This window comes from Dromiciops gliroides, chromosome 3 (assembly GCF_019393635.1).
Source record: "Dromiciops gliroides isolate mDroGli1 chromosome 3, mDroGli1.pri, whole genome shotgun sequence".
In the NCBI taxonomy this organism is placed as follows: domain Eukaryota; kingdom Metazoa; phylum Chordata; class Mammalia; order Microbiotheria; family Microbiotheriidae; genus Dromiciops; species Dromiciops gliroides.
The window spans coordinates 380164044-380181101 of record NC_057863.1 but is presented as its reverse complement, the minus strand read 5'-3'; the positions used below and the strand labels follow the sequence as shown (position 1 = coordinate 380181101).

General features: G+C 35.4%; 1 protein-coding gene and 1 non-coding gene across 2 annotated transcripts in view; both read right to left on the bottom strand.

Moving 5' to 3' along the window:
- The window catches only part of NCKAP5 (NCK associated protein 5), a 1132898-nt gene that overhangs the window by 439184 nt on the left and 676656 nt on the right, over positions 1–17058 (bottom strand).
- On the bottom strand, positions 12904–13010 carry LOC122752225. Its single transcript, XR_006356013.1, has one exon. It is a non-coding gene; the product is annotated as a U6 spliceosomal RNA (small nuclear RNA).

Below are 17058 nucleotides of genomic sequence, written 5' to 3'. Positions count from 1 at the left end.
TAAAAATCAGGATTGACCAAGTGGAAACAAATGACTTCATGAGAAATCAATACACAATTAAGCAAATCCAAATTAAAAAAAAATTATCTGAGATTCACATCATTCCAAAATTTGTAACAATTTTTCAGTATCATACCATTGTATTCTGATAAAAATGTCAAAAAATGTGTTTTAGTGAACTGAATCCAGTACCTTTTCATTCTTATAAAATACATCATTATAATAATACAAGATTATATTTTGAATTCTTCTCATTCACTCTAAAGAAAAGTATTAGTTCTACTTATTTCTTATGTCAAATGTGCAAAAAGAAAGTTAAACAACTGGTGCATGTATGTATGTCTGTTTTCCCCTACAAGTTTTATCAGAATAATTTGAAGTGACTACAAGCTAAATAATGAAGAGGAGAATCACTACCTAAAAAATAGTAAGATACAGCAACCTGCTAGTTTCATCTATTGAAATGGTGAAGACAAATCAAGGTCTAATTACCTAATCACTGCAATTATATAAAATATTATCCATCTTGCAATAGTTCACATTGTTGAAATACTCTTGCCTTCAACTTGCTTTTTGTGATTTCATTAAGGGTTCCTCTCACCTGCTTTTCATTTCACTTCCTCGTTACCTAAACATCTAATCTTTATTTTATCCCTTTATATAATTCCAAAATTTTAGGGAATTAAAGTTTTAAAAATCACAAGAGGAGGTGTAACATGGTACCTTCAGACACACTAAATATATAAACCAGATACTGTTATTCTCACTTGCCCAAGTAGGAAATTTATAATAGCCTCCAAGATATATTAACCAAACTGATAAAAATCACACAAAGAAGGGGACATTGAGTGTTTTACATTCATGTTATGGATTATGAATATTTACTTTTCCATATAACAAATTGTTATGGATCTCAAACAACCCTCTGTTCATCATGCTATGTTTCATAGGAGACTCTGCAAAATTTCCATAGTAGCACTCGTGGCAGTTGGGAAATAAGAAATCTCAGAACAAGGATGGCCATTCTGTAAAGGAAGAAGTACCTTTGTTTTGGTGTGATGTTTACTGGAACTAGCTCTAGATTCTTTGCAGGAAGTACTATTTACTGTTATTTAACAACCACAAGTTTTGCTTTTTTTTTTGGTTATTTTTCATGGCATTTACTATTTGTAACATTTCATGGCACCGCAAACTATATTAACTAGCACTTAAAATTTGTTCTCACTGAAGCGCCTTTTCAAAAAAAGAACCACATATTTCATAAAGCTTTAATGTCAAAATGAGGAAGAGAATACAGAAAAGCTAAAAATGTAATAGAAAAGCAGAAACAAGAGGGTGGCTAGGTGGCGCTGTGGATAAAGCACCGGCCCCCGAATCAGGAGTTCCTGAGTTCAAATCCGACCTCAGACACATTACTCCGCAAAAAAAGAAAGAAAGAAAAGAAAAGCAGAAACAGCATATCTTTCTACTTCTTCCTCAGAAGGATCTCTGAAGTACAGCTAGGTGGCACAGTAGATAGAGTACCGGCCCTGAAGTCAGGAGGACCTGAGTTCAAATCTGGCTTCAGACATTTAACACTTACTAGCTGTGTGACCCTAGGCAAGTCACTTAACCCCAACTGCCTCACAAAAATTTAAAAAAAAGAAATTTTATGAATTCCAAAATCATTGAAACCATTTACATATAGGAATTCCTATCCTCTCATCACAGCTCTAATTCCAAGGATCTAAATGACTAGTGGACATTTTGACCACCATTTCTCATAGTCATTTCAATGTGTTTATAAATGAACTCATGGGTTCTTGCTTTCACCTTCTCTAGTTCCATAAAGAACATCACAAACCAGGCTCCAAAATGCTAAAACCTAGTAGGTGGAGGAACAATATCTTTGACTTCATTTATTTCTTTAATTTCAGGTATTCAGAGAGACAATTGTCCTGGCAAATTTGAATTTATAATCCTGGGTCTATCACAGTGCCTGACTGATAGCAGTTTCCTAATGATTTTTTAAAAATTCCTTAAATTCTTCCATTATAAAAGATTCTCATGTTTTTTCCTTTCTTTTTCTCACAATCTAATGAAGTGATTTTCTATCTCAAACCTAGGAGTACTTAAGTAACATCTTAAGTGATTTCTCTCAATCTAAACTGTCCTTCTAAGCAATGAGGTGGCACAGTGAGTGGATAAAGCATTATGTCTGGAACTAGGAAAATGTGAATTCAAGTCTGGATTCAGACATTTAGTAGTGATCTGATGCAGGGCAAGTCACTTAAAATTTATTTTCCTCAGTTTTTTCAACTGTAAAACTTAATAAGCCTCACGCCCCCCCCCTCAATTATATCACCTTAATTCCTCTCTGACTTAAGGGAACCCATTTGAATTCCAGTTCTATGCCATCATACATTTATTCCCCATTTTAGGAACCCAAGAGGCAAAAGTTGAGCAATGCATGTGAGCGACCCAAAAATTAGGATCAGAAGGTGAGGAAAAATATTTAAGCATTATCAATTTATTATCCTGGAATTAAAAACAGAGATCAGTATCTGAACTATATATTAAAAAAAAACCCAGACAAAGATGGTCCATATGAGGAAGGAGCAAGGAAAATATAATGGCTGTTTCACTGGTAGAATCAGAAAGTTAAATTTACAGTAAAAAAGTAATTACCCAAGGACGTGAGGACCTTAAATATCTAGCCATCCCAAGTATCATTTTGTTTTATTCTTAACCCAGACTTTCAGTTTAATGTCAGCCCATCTATTTCTTTGAATTTCGGATGTAAACCATTTACTGTAACAAATATTTGCCATTCATGTTGCTTTTGGTTGGCTGTCTTAAACTTCTCTGTTCAACACTGCATTGAACATATCATATGTACACAATACAAATTTCAAAATTTTGTGCCTCATCTTCCTAACCAATGTCACAAATGTCATTCATCTTTCACATTTCTGCTCATATAATCTTCCTAATGTACGTTTTTTATAATATTAATTTACTCAAAAAAAATCTTTAGATAGCTTCCCATTTTCTAGGCAGTAACTTACAAATTTCTTATCTTAATATTCAAGGAGAAGGATTATTATTTTATATTCTTCCTGTTTACATGCTGGTATATACTTCAATCAAGCTGGACAGCTACCTTAAAAGCTTATCTTGTTGATTCCTTTTTCCATGCCTTTACTCATGCTTATCCTTCATCCTTTCCCAATTTTTGTTTTAAAAAAACCCTACTTTCAAGGACTAATTCATGTATTCCCTTACCTCAATAAATTATATCCCTTCTCAATAATCTCATAGTCCTTTGCCTGGTTCTCTTATTTGTACTTGCCATGTTTTTTTGTATCCCTGTTTTTTGTATACTTGATTAATTCCTTCTAAAAGAATATACTCATCAAAGGAAAGAGTTGGGTCTTATTTCATCTTTATTTCTCTAGGGTCTGACATGATGGCTTGATCATAGTAGATGCTTAAAATGTTTTTATTTAATTATATTCAAATGCAAGTATAAATAAAATTCAAAATCCAAATTACGCAAAACTTTTGACTTACCTACTCTTTCAAGTTATCAGGATTGTACCATTTTCAAAGATAAATGTTTTAGCTCCTATGTCCCCATACACGCCACCCTCTAAAAACCTTCTAACCTATTCTTACTCACAATGCATAACTTCCACTGCAAGAGGTTGCTTATGTCAAACATTTGAGAAGGAAAAAGAACCACCTAGAAGAGACAATAAAATATGAATACACACACACACACACACACACACATTCACATTTGGAAACTCCTCAGCAATGGTTGAGTCTTATTCATATCAGTGCTAGTCATTTGTAAACAAGACAGAAGGGATAAACTCCATAAAGAATTGTAGTCCGGTTAACCCTAGGGGGTGGAGTCAAGATGGTAGAGGAGAAGCTGTGACTCCCACAAGCTCCAGATAAACCCATCCATTCAAGCCCAAATAATGTGGTAAAAAATCAAAACCCAGAACAGCCTACCGCACGTAAGAACAGAGTGAGACTATTTCTCTGCAAAAGAGGGCAATTCCAATCACCTACTGATCAGGCTGAACAGCTCAGCGCGAAGTCCAGACCCAGCCAGGGACAGTGCTTCCAGAGCTTGTCAGAGTCTTCAGCAACAGCAGCTTCTGAGGCTCCAAGCATGGACTGGTGAGGGGGTTCAGCGGTAGGCTGGGGTGAAATGGAGGCAATATCTACTGGAGTTGGAGCAAAGCACCCTGGGTCTGAACCAGTGGCCCAGTGCAGGAGGGGCAAAAGCGCACCAAGCTTCTGACCATATAGAATCAGAGTTCAATCAGACTTCTGTTTCCAGGTCAAAGAGAAAGCGGCTGTGATTACTCACAAGCCAGGCAGGCTGAGAAGAAGCCCAATTACCCCCTGGGCCATGCTGTTGCACCAACAGTGTGTCCTGGAAGCAGTGCTACTCTTTAAGGAGGAGTAAAAAAACAAGAAATAGTAAGCCAGGATGAGTAGGCAGAGAAAACAGAAGACAATTGAAAACTTCTTTGGGGGAAAGGTAGACCACAATACATCCTCAGAAGAAGAAGATAATAACAGGGTCAAAGCTCCAACATCCAAAGCTTCCAAGAAAAATATGAACTGGTCTCAGGCCATGGAAGCTCTCAAAAGGGACTTTGAAGAGAAAGTAGGAGAGAGAGAATGAAGATGTAGAGAAAGAGAGGAAGGAATGGAAAAAGAAATGAAAACAATGCAGGAGAGTCATGAGAAAAAAGTCAATAGTTTGAAAAACCAAATGGAAAAGGAGATTAAAAAACTGTCCGCTGAAAATAACTGCCTAAGAATTAGGATTGAACAAATGAAAGCTGGTGACTTTATGAGAAACCAAGACACAGTAAAGCAAATCCAATTGAATGAAAAAAATAGAGGGCAGTGTGAAATATCTCCTTGGAGAAACAGCTGACCTAGAAAATAAATCTAGGAGAGATAATTTGAAAATCATTGGACTACCTGAAAACCATGACCAAAACAAAAGCTTAGACACCATCCTCCAAGAGATTGTGAGGGAAAATTGCCCTGATATTCTAGAAGCAGAAGCTAAAATAGGAATTGAAAGAATCTACCAATCACCTCCTGAAAGAGATCCCAAAAGGAAAACCTCCAAGAATATTATAGCCAAATTCCAGAACTCCCAGGTCAAGGAGAAAATACTGAAAGCAGCTAGAAAAAAGGAATTCAACTACTGTGGAGCTCCAATAAGGATAAAGCAAGATATAGCAGCTTCTACATTAAATGACTGGAGGGCATGGAATATGATATTCCAGAGGGCACAGGAACTAGGACAAAAATCACATACCCAGCAAAAATAATCATCATCTTTCAGAGGAAAAAATGGAATTTCAATGAGAAAGAAGACTTTCAGGCATTTGTTATGAAAAGACCTGAACTGAATAGAAAATTTGACTTTCAAATACAAGACCCTGGAGAAGAATTAAAAGATAAACAAGAAAAAGACTTCATGAGGGATATTTAAAGATCAAACTGTTTATATTCCTACATGGGAAGATAATACTTTGAACTCATAAGAACTATCTCAGTAAGGAATTCACAGAGGACACAGGTCTAAACTGAATACGAAGGGATGATATCTGTAAAGCATTTATGTTTTGTTCTTTGTGGGGCAGACAGGGTGGGGTATCTTATGTGTGGGGCCAGATTTGGGCTTGGGGCCTCCTGGGTCCAGGGCTGGTGCATTGTCCACTGTGCCACCTAACTAACCCATGATGACATCTTTAAAATAGGGTTGAGGTGTAGGAGAAATAGACTGGGGGAGGGGGAAGGGGAGAGATGGTCTGGGGAGAGGTTGTTCACATGACGGAAACAAGAAAAAAGCTTATGGAGGGGAGGGGAAGAGGGGGAAGGAATTGGGGAGTGAATTAACCTTAATATCATCAAAATTGACTCAAAGAAGGACTAACATACATACTCAAGTGGGTATAGTAATATATTTTTGACCAGAGGGAAGGGAGGGAGATAAGGGGGGGGGGGGTTGCGGGGAAGAGGGGAAGGAGGGAAGGGCAGATTGGGGAGAGAGTAGTAAAAGGCAAAACACTTTTGAGGAAGGTAAAGATGTTTTGCATAATTGCACAAATATGACACATTGAATTGCTTGATTTCATAGGGAGGGTTGAGGAGGGAGGAAGGAAGAAAATTTGGAACACAGAATTAGCTCAAAGACCTTAAACTCATCAGAGTTGGTTCATGGAGGGAATAATATTCACACCCAATTGGGAGAAGTAATCTATTTAACTCTACAGAAAAGTATGAGAGGAAGAGGATAAGGAAGGAAGGGTGGAAAAAAATAAAGGGAGTGCAGAGTAGGGCAGGGGACAGTCAAAAGTAAAACACCTTTGAGGAGGAATAGGTTACAAGAAGATAGAAAATAGAGTAAATACCATGAGTAGGGAATAGGATGGAGGGAAATAGTTAGGATTGAATATAATGGCAAACATATGGTACCTACTTTGCTGGGCTAATATGAAGAAAATTCTTTGTCAAGTTTAAGGTACTTTAATCAGGTTATAACGAACAGGATACTATCAGAAAAACCTGGAAAGACCTACATGAACTAAAGCAGAGTGAAATGTACTGTATACAAAATAACAGCAATAGTGTAAGATGATCTGCTGGGAAGCATGTGGTTATTTTCAGCAAGGCAATGATCCAATAAAATCATGAAGGACTTATGAAAATGGCAACCCATCTACAGAGAAAGAAGTGATAGTATCTGAAAATAGATGGAAACACATTTTTAAAAAATTTTTTTCCTCTTTGACAATTCCTCAATCTGAAGTTTTAGGGTTTTTTTTTTTACTGTTTTCTCTCACAACCTAGTTAATGTGGGAATGTTTTCCATGACTACTCATATATAACTTATTTGGAAATGCTTGAGTTCTAGTGGGTGGGGGGTGGGAATTGAGGAGGAAGAGAAGTTGGAACACAAATTCTTTAAAAATTGATGTTAAAATTTGTTTTTACATATATTTTGGAAAATAAAATTCTATTCAATAAAAAAAAAGAATTGTGGTCCAAAGTCATTGAGTTAACCAGTGATTTACTAAGATGTCCCTTATCTATAGAATTTCTGCAATTATCCCTTCCTCCTTATACTTAACAACAGCTAGATAAACATAGCCAATATTCACATAGCAATGAAGGCTCTTCTTTGAGTGTTTAACTAACAGTTTGATAACTGGAAAATAATGCCCTATGAATCAAACTAAAAGGCCAATTAAGGATATGCCTAGATATGAAAATATGCAATCTTCATCAGTTTGAATTCTAGGTTTAAAAACATGAATTGTAAAACTTTGGTTTATTGCTCTTTTATGCATATTCCATTGAATAATAAATGTGAATTGTAATGCTGTACAAAAAAAAAATCACAGGAAAAAATATGGATTTCCTAAACCATTGTTATGTTGCATTATAAAATATTCAGAATTAAATGGTAATGGACATATTCAGGACACTCTTTGAGGTCCTTCTCTACTTCCCCTCCAGGCCACATAGAAAATGGGCCAGTAAACTTGAAATACTCAGCCAAATTGTGAGGTAAGCAAAGATTTTTCTTCAGTGTTCCTCCCTTTCACCTTCTGCAGGCCTTCTTTTAACAAGAATAATATCTTTCATTTATATAACACTTTTCATGCATTCTCTCAGCTGATTTTCATGATAATCCTGGGAAGGTGGGTAGTGCAGGGGTCATTTTCCTATAATGGCTAGGCAAATTGAGCCTCGATAGCTTGTACTATTTGTGTCGGAATTCAATCTCTGGCTCAAATACCAACCCTGTCCACATTAAATAACTTCAGCCCTCTTTTTTAGACATCTACATACTCATACACTGGTCTTCAGTAGCCCATAATTTCACATCAGGCCTACCCAACTCATATGGCAGGTTGGATGATATCTGGGATCTAGTGAAATATTTCCTTCCCATTTCCTTATGAAAAGACAATCATATATTTATAGCAGCTCTTTTTGTGGTGGCTAAAAATTGGAAATCAAAGGAATGCTTATCAATTGCAGAATGGCTAAACAAGCTGTGGTATGATGGCAATGGAATATCATTAGGTTATAAGAAATGACAAGGACAATTTCAGAAAAGCCTGGAAAGACTTATATGAACTGATGTATAGCAAAGTGAAAAAAACCAGGAGAACAATGTGCACAGTGGTAGCAAATGTTTTTCAATGAAGAACTGTGAATGACAACTATTCTCAGCAGTACAATGATCCAAGATAATCCCAAAGGACTAATGATGAAGCATACTATCTTCCTCCAAAGAAAGGACTGATATTGATTGAATATAGATTGAAGCATGCTATTTCTTTACTTTCATTTGTTTTCTTTCTTTTATTTGACTTTTCTTATACAAAATGACTAATATGTTAATGTTTCACATAATTGCACATATATAACCTATATCTGATTGCTTATCAACTTAGGGAGGGTAGAGGAGAGGGAGGGAAGAAGGGATAGAATTTGGAACTGAAAATTTTAAATAAATTTGTTTATTATTTTTTTAAAGAAAGAGATAATTGTACAGTGTCCCATTCTATCAATACCCTGCTCAATGCTTGGAAATTTATTATTAATTTGAACTAAAGTGCTTATGGCTGATGATAGCATAATGTAATTACTCTTTTGGGACGCAAGCTGTGTCATTGGGAGGGGGTGATGGAGTTAACACTGTTCCCAGAAAATACAGGTGAAAGCAGAAGGATAAGAAATTGATCATATTCATGGTATCACCGGCAGTTTTCTGCTTAAGTGATTAGGTGATTTTTCCTAACTTCTTTATTTGTTTTCATAAGGGTCCTTTCCATCCAACAATGTTTACAAGTTCATAATCATCCTCAACTCCTCTCTGCCTCTTACCACTCACTTAGAAGCCTGGTCAATTCTCCACCATACAGGCTATCCCCAAAGTCTTGGTGTGACTTTAAACTGCTTTAGCTTAAAACTGCACTAAGACTTTTGAGTAACCCTGTCTGCCTCACATCCTCATTTCTCCACTTAAAGAGGCCGTCATAAACTACTGCCTGGCCTGTGGTAAATGGTCTTCCAGACTCCATGCTGTCTTGACTTCAATCCATAAAATTTCCACATATTGATAGTTCAAAGTACAAATCTAACTATGTCATACTCCTGCTCAAGGTGCATCTTTAGTTCTTACTTGCCTCTAGGATAAAATAAAGATTCCCCTGTGCCTCTTTTTATTTGTTTTGTTTTTGTTTTTTCAGGGCATTGAAGGCTAAGTGACTTGCCCAGGGTCACACAGCTAGTTAAGTGTCAAGTGTCTGAGGCTGGATTTTAACTCAGGTCCCCCTGAATCCACGGCCAGTGCTTTATCCACTGCACCACTTAGCTGCCCCCCGCCCCTGCCTCTTTTTAAATGGTTCACAGCCTGAATCCAACCTATTTCCCTAGACACTGCATGTTAAACTTCTTTGTATGGGCTACATTCCAGCTAAATAGGCCATGTCATCTAAAAGGCTTGAGAATAGACTATACTTCCTCCTTGATTCCAAATCATAGATTCCATAGTTTCCTTCAACGTTTAGTTCCTATGTTCGTGAAGTTCCTTTTGGTCCCGCCAGTTGCTAGTATATTTTCCAGTCTCCAGAAATTACTTTTTGTTTATTTTGTATTTAATTTTCTATCTACATTTTGTGTCTCTAAAATGAAAGATAAAATGTTTGAAGACAGACTTTCTTTCTTTTTCATCTCTCTGTTGCCAATATTCATCTCAGTGCCTTGCACAAAGTCAGAGTTAATAAATGAATGCCTGCCAAATTTAATTGTTGAACTTAAGCCAAATAACATAAGTTTTCCCCATATAACTCAAATAGGCATTTCCTACTTACCTAAAGTCATCAGAGCAATTCAAGTTGAGTAAAGACAACTACATGATCCTTTCATATGATAAAAGTACAGTGGATTTGGATTCAAAATATTTAGGATTGAAATCCAAGCCTATTTGTTAAATGTGCGTCACCTTAGATAAGTCACTTAACTTCAGTGGGGTTCAGTTTCTTCATTTGGAAAATGAGGATGTTGACAAGATGGCCTATACAGTATTTGTTCAGATCTGAATCTATGATCCTAGAATCCAACAGGTGAAGAAAAAAAAGGGGGGGGAAAGGAACTAATGAGCTCAGAAGCAGGGCAACAACTACTACAGAAATAAGAAAATAATTTAATCTTCATAGAAGAGACTGTGTGTGTATATTTGTATGTACTTATGTATGTATGTTTACATATACACATACAATTTAAAATTCCCAACACCCCAAGTATCTTTGTGTAAGTCATAGACTACAATATTATAATGTTAGAACTAGAAGGAATCTTAAAACTGACTCCTTTTCACCATACAGATAAGGAAACTGAAGCCCAGAGATGTTAAGTAACTTGTCTGAGGAAACAAAGGAGCATATAAAAAGTTAGGTCAAAAATCTAAGTCTCCTGACTCTGAGGCTATTACTGTTCCATGACAATAAGCAGTTTCAATAAAATATCAAAGGCAAAAATGGTATTTATTTTTGTGAAAATTTATTTTCTCCAAGTCTCAGCATTTTTAACTGGTAAATAAAGATATCAACATTATATTGAAGTTAAACTAGATGACACTTATTCTGACCTTTTTCCAGTGAGGTATAAAGAATACACTATACACCAACATCACAGCTTTGAAAGAGTCTTGCCTATCAGGTAGGCAAAACATCTTCCAGTTTTAGTGATAGCGTCCTCTCTCCCCATGAAAAATAAGCTTAAAAGTAGAAACTAAACAAAGAAAATGGAATAAGTTATTAGCTAAATTTCACATGAAGTTTAAGCCAAATATTTCAACATTTTCTCTTCCCTGTTCTCTTCTACAGACATTCGATAGAGATGCTGAAATAGATTTACATGCCCTGCCACATGGAAGAAAAATGCAATATATTCCTTCTCAATGTCCCTTCTAGAACTGTTAGTCTATTATCACACATGTATATACACACATGACTATACATTTATATATGGCCATAAATGTATACATGTAAAATACCATATCTATACATATATGTGATCATATATACATATGTGTGTGTGTCAAATCAAGTCCAGGTTTCTATTTAGACTTAAATTGTAATTTTAAACATTTGCCACAGATAATCAATTATATTGAATTTTGGTTACAATTATATTCCCTAAAGATTGCTTCTCTCCCCAGCCTCATTATGGTAAAAAAACAAAACACATCACTAGTCTTCTTAACTGCTACAGATTAAATGACGGTTTAAATATTATCACAGTTAAGAACATCCAGGATCAGTCCAAGTGAGAGTCCTTCAGAGGCAGTGTGATATGCTGCATAAAGTATTGGACTTAAAATCAAGAAAACATGGGTTCAAATTCTAACTCTGTCTACTTATTAGCTATGCAACCTTGTGACCTCTCTGAGCCTCAGTTCCCTTATGTGTAAAATGGGTATATTAATAACTATGGTACCAACTTCACAGTGTGGCTGTGGCATTCAAGTAAAATAATGTATAGAAGGCCTTTAAAACTATTAAAGGTTTATGAAATATCAAAGTCTAGACCTCCATTTATAGAGATATGATTAATTAAAATATTTTTCAAAGCATAATCATGCAAATTTTTCACAACAGAAATTAAAATTAAATAGATAAATGTAGAAGACTAAGAGTGAAAAGTATTGGTTGAAAACCAGCTTGATCCTTACATTTATTTTGAGTATATACAATTTGATTCAATGTACCAATTTGAAAAAAAAAATAAAGACTTTTTTCTCAATACCATGAAAAATAATGATTATAAAATAGAAAAATAAAATACAGAAAATGTAAAGGTCAGCCCTTAAGTTTGATCCTATCTGAACATTACTTTAGTTGTTTTCTTACCATCATTTGAGGGAGCTGATCATTTTGCTTAACCAAATTCAGTACAGGAAAGAAATGTTAATTCTTTCAAACTAATGCATTTATACAAAGAGTACACTTAGAACTTCCATGACTTGAACTGATATGTGTTCAGTATTGGATTGCAATATTTCTAAGGGCAATTGAACCATGATGTATTATACAAGATAAAAAGTTGATGATCTGAAAATTTTTTGTCTTGACTTGCTGACAACTTCATTCTACATAAAGTGAACAGAACAATTGGGGTTTGGGGACTCCCAGAGGCCCCGCTCAATAGCCTAACTCTGGAGCCTTTCCTGATCTTCCTTCCTTCCTTGCTTTTGTTTGTTTTTTTTTTTTTTTCCCTGATCTTTCTTAAGGCCAGCCCAGAGTCAGTAGAATTTCAAAGGAAGTTAATTCACCTTAAGACTACCCTCAGGTCATGTCAAGCAATGGACTTGAATGTTACTGGTCAATTAGCTTGGATCAAGGTGGAGTGACCCACCTCTACCTGAGACAGGTTAAAAACCTATGAGAGGGGGTCACTTGCTCTCTTTTTGCATGCTCTTGCTTCTCCCATGCTGCCCTCTGGGTCTTGCTCTCTATCCTAGGTATGTAGGGTTTCTAACCATGTGCTCTCACTTTCTCTAACATTTATTATGCTTTAATAAATGCTTAATGTCCCAAACTGGTGCAATAGCCTCTAATTTCTAAGTAAGAATACATAAGAAACCCCAGCTAAATTCCCTAAAACTTGGGAAATATATAGGTATCCCCATAAACTTTTAAATGATACATGATCCTGCTATGATATGATTCTGATAAGGGAAGGGGGGAAATAAGCTTTTCTATGGCCCACTATTACCAATTATGTGCCAGACTCTATACTAGGTTCTTTTCAACCAATGTTGTCTCATTTTATCTTTATTTTTTCTTTTCTTCTTTTTTTTCCAATATGGAACTCTTCATGAATTTGTGTGTTATCCTTGTGCTGGAGCCATGCTAATATTCTCTGTACTGTTCCAATTTTAGTATATGTACTGCCGAACCGAGCACCTCATTTGATCTTTAAATCTATCCTCTAAAGTAGGGGCTATTATTATCCCCACTTTTCACTGAAGAAACTGAGGCAAATAGAAATTACGATTTGCCCAGGGTAATACAATTATAAGTTTCTGAGTCTAGATTTGAACTTAGGATTTCTTGATTTCAGTCTCAGTCTTTTATCCACTATGACACCAGGTGTTTACAAATGAAAGGCTGGTCAAATAAAATTCATGAGAATCTTTATAGAAAGTGACAGTATTATCCTAGGGTACAGATAAACAAGGAAGGGAGGGGTGGCTAGGTGGTGAAGTGGATAAAGCACTGGCCCCGGATTCAGGAGTACCTGAGTTCAAATCTGGCCGCAGACACTTGACACTTACTAGCTGTGTGACCCTGGGCAAGTCACTTAATCCCCATTGCTCCGCAAAAAACAAAAAAACCAAAAAAAAAACAAGGAAGGGAATAGTGGACATAGTCATTTGTCCCCTGGGTTGTAGGAAAATAGAAAATTATGAAATTCTAAAAGAAAATATGGCTCAAGAGAAATGGGAAGTTCTCATGAATGACATGCTTGCAAAATATATGTGAATAAGGCTGATAAGGAATAAGTAGTAGAGTCTATAAAGATACTGATAGGCTTCATGGGGCCTCTTTGAGCTTATTTTTAAAATAACTCATAGAAAACATAAAAGGAAGGGAACACAACTAAATACAATTGACCTGTAGGAATAGTCTTAGGACAAAAAAAAAAATTAGAAGGCACTGAACAATCTTCTCCTAAAAATGCTGAGGGTTTTTTTTTGTTTGTTTGTTTTTGCTTTTTGTTTTTTGGCAGGGCAATGAGGGTTAAGTGACTTGCCTAGGGTATCATAGCTAGTAAGTGTCAAGTGTCTGAGGCCAGATTTGAACTCAAGTCCTCCTGAATCCAGGGCTGGTGTTTTATCCATTGTGCCACCTAGCTGCCCCCAGAAGAGTTTTTAAAAGTAGGATCAGGCAAGAATAAAAAACAATGGGTATGTTATTTGGGTTATATGGTATATAGTTGCTAGATAACAATACCAAAGAAGAATTTCATAATTTTAATTTTGTTCCTATCCTCTCTCTATATAAGAATGATCTTCACAATGGAAAGAATAAAACAAGTACAGTTTGAGAAGAACTTCAAGTCTAGTATAAATAGAGAGGCATTGTGGTATTCTGAAAAAAAAGATCTGGTCTTCAAGTCAGGAAGAACTGAATTAAAGGCCCACTTCTTGCACATATTGATTCTGTGGACCTAGACAAGTCACTTAACTTCTTAGGGACCCAGGTAATTCTCCATTGGAATTAATATTCTTGGAAAGGTTAATTAATATACTTGTTTTCAGAATAAGAACTGTCAAAATTTTAACAGTCTGAAATTTAATAGACTAAAATAAGATATAAATAATTCAATTCCTTATACTTATATTTAGAAATCAATTACATAGATACAAGGAGTATGTTTAGCCAAATAGCAGTTTAAAAAAAAGTCAGAGGTGATTTAATTGCCTGAAATTGATTCAGCAGTGAGTGATAAGAAGTCACCAAAAAAATAAAAGATAATTAGTAGCATTATGCTGCATTAATAGAAGGTTGGTTTTGTGGAAGAAGAGGAGGAGGAGGATAACTACCTACTTTTAGAGAGTATTTTTATAATTTCCTTATGAAATATGTAGTACTAAAACTATGGTTTCCAGTTTACAGCTAAGAACAATTAGACTCAGAGATATTATGTGACATGCCCATTATAACTCAGATAGTAAAATGTAGATATGATATAGTATTTGGAACAATAGAGGTAATAGTTTCACTGTACTCTGCACAAATCAGATAACACCTGGAGTTGTTATTTTTTAGTATGTTAAATTAAAATAAATTATTATGTTAAATCCTAGATGTAATAATATACTAAGAGAAGCATTGGTAAGCTGGAGTATGTTGAAGGTACTCAACATTTTGAGGGTACTCATACAAAGATCACTTGAAGAACCTGGGCATGTTGTGACCGTAGTACAGAAAATTTCAGCAGGGGAAGAGGTGAGAATCAATAGCTATCTTCACATCTTTGAAGGGCTTTCATGTAGAAGAGAAATTAGACTTTTCTATGGGACTCCAAGTGGTAGAACAAAAGCCAACATGTAGAAGAAGGTCCCAGAATATTAATTTCTTGTTCATTATAAGGAAGGACTTGCTAAAAATCAGAGGTATGTGAAAATGAAATAGGTTGTCCCATGAGTTGGTTAGTTTTCCAACATTCAAGGTATTAATGTAGAGGCTAGATTAAAAAAAAAATGTGAAGTTGTAGAGGTTATTCAAGCAATAGGTAGAGACAAAGGAGAAGATCAGATAACTTCCAAATGTAGGATTCTATGTTTCTGTCTTAATGGCTATTTATGTATAGCCTCTGCATTGTAGAAATGAGAAAATGATTTTTTTTTCAGTACTTCAAGATAAATCTCTGCCAGAAAGATCTCCTGAAATAAATCCATCATTCTTCTAGAATGTTTCTGTTACTCTTTACTGGGTGGGGGGTGGAAGAGGGAAATAAAAGAATAGAAACAGAAGATAATCTAATTTCCAACCTGATCTCTATTTCTCTATGGAAGGATATTTCTAGCTGACCATCTTCCACAAATATGGGACGACATGGTGATAAAAGGTCATTTCACAACTTCACACATTCCAGATGGCATCTCTTCAGAAATAATCACTCTCTCTGGCAATAACTGGAAGAGAAGAGGTCTCTTGCTACTTACTACAGTTCATCTTTCATATCCTGCCAACAAAGAAACAAGTTTTGGTATTGTGACAATGTATTACCTTCCCAGGTTACCAAACCTATATGGATATTCAATATCATATATATCAGGGGAGACAAATTGTAGTCTAGTGTACAAGGAGTCAGGAAATCTGGATTCTAGTCTTGACTTTGTCACTGACTGTCTTTGGGATATGGACTAAGTCATGTGATCTTGTGATTTTGTACAACTAATCTAAGAAATAAAAGACATTCTTGTTTGCTCAATCACTAAAATGGAGATAATGGTATTATCCTTTCCTACCTAGAGGAAATGCTGGAAGGATTCAACAAATAGCATACCTTTATTATGCACCTACTATGTTCCAGGCAGCATGCTTTAGTAGAAATGGAGCTAAAATGGAGCCAGCCTTAGAATAAGAGCTAGATTCAAGTTCACTCCCAGAAACATATTGGCCACATGACCATAGATAAGTGACAATTTCTCAATGGACCAGAAAACTCCCTAAGCATAAATATTGCAAAGCAAGTATTGACATGTATTAGTACAGAAGGTTCATCTCGAGAAGCTTGCAACTCACATGAAATCACAGGCTTGGTTAAAAAAAGAGATTTTTAGGAAATATTCTAAGCATTGAGACTATAAAGACAAAACTAAAACATACCATACCCTGACTTCAATGAACTTAAATTTTATATTTCCCAATGAAGTAATACATGTAAACATATATTAACTTTGAAAAATATAGAGTGATATCTGTAGAATTATTTGTACATATCATATAAAAATGATAAAAATTACATAAATTATCATCAAAAGTCATTACTTATGCAATTAATTTTTTTAACATTATGTTAACTTATTTTATGTTTAAAAAGTTCCTGTTAGACAAATCCTCAGAATATTATTAGTTAGGACAAATATTCTGGGAACTGAGGTCTTAGGCAGGAAGGTAGGCAAGCAGAAAAAAAAAAAATATGTCATTTGAGGTTAATAAAACCATCATGTAATCATTCCATAACTCTACCATTAATTCTACCATCAGTACCTCTGCCATCATAGAGACTGAGTGGATCACATAGTTCTTGCAAACAGACCTCTTCATATCATACACCTTTTCAGTTGCCTTGGGTTCTCCTCTTCCCCATCAAGGTTATCCTTAATGTTCATATTATTATTTCAACTGTACAAAAATGTCAATGGAGAACATTGATGATTTTCCCCAGGCTGCCTAAACCTCTCTGTGTAGATAAACTCAGTATTCTACAATCTAAGAA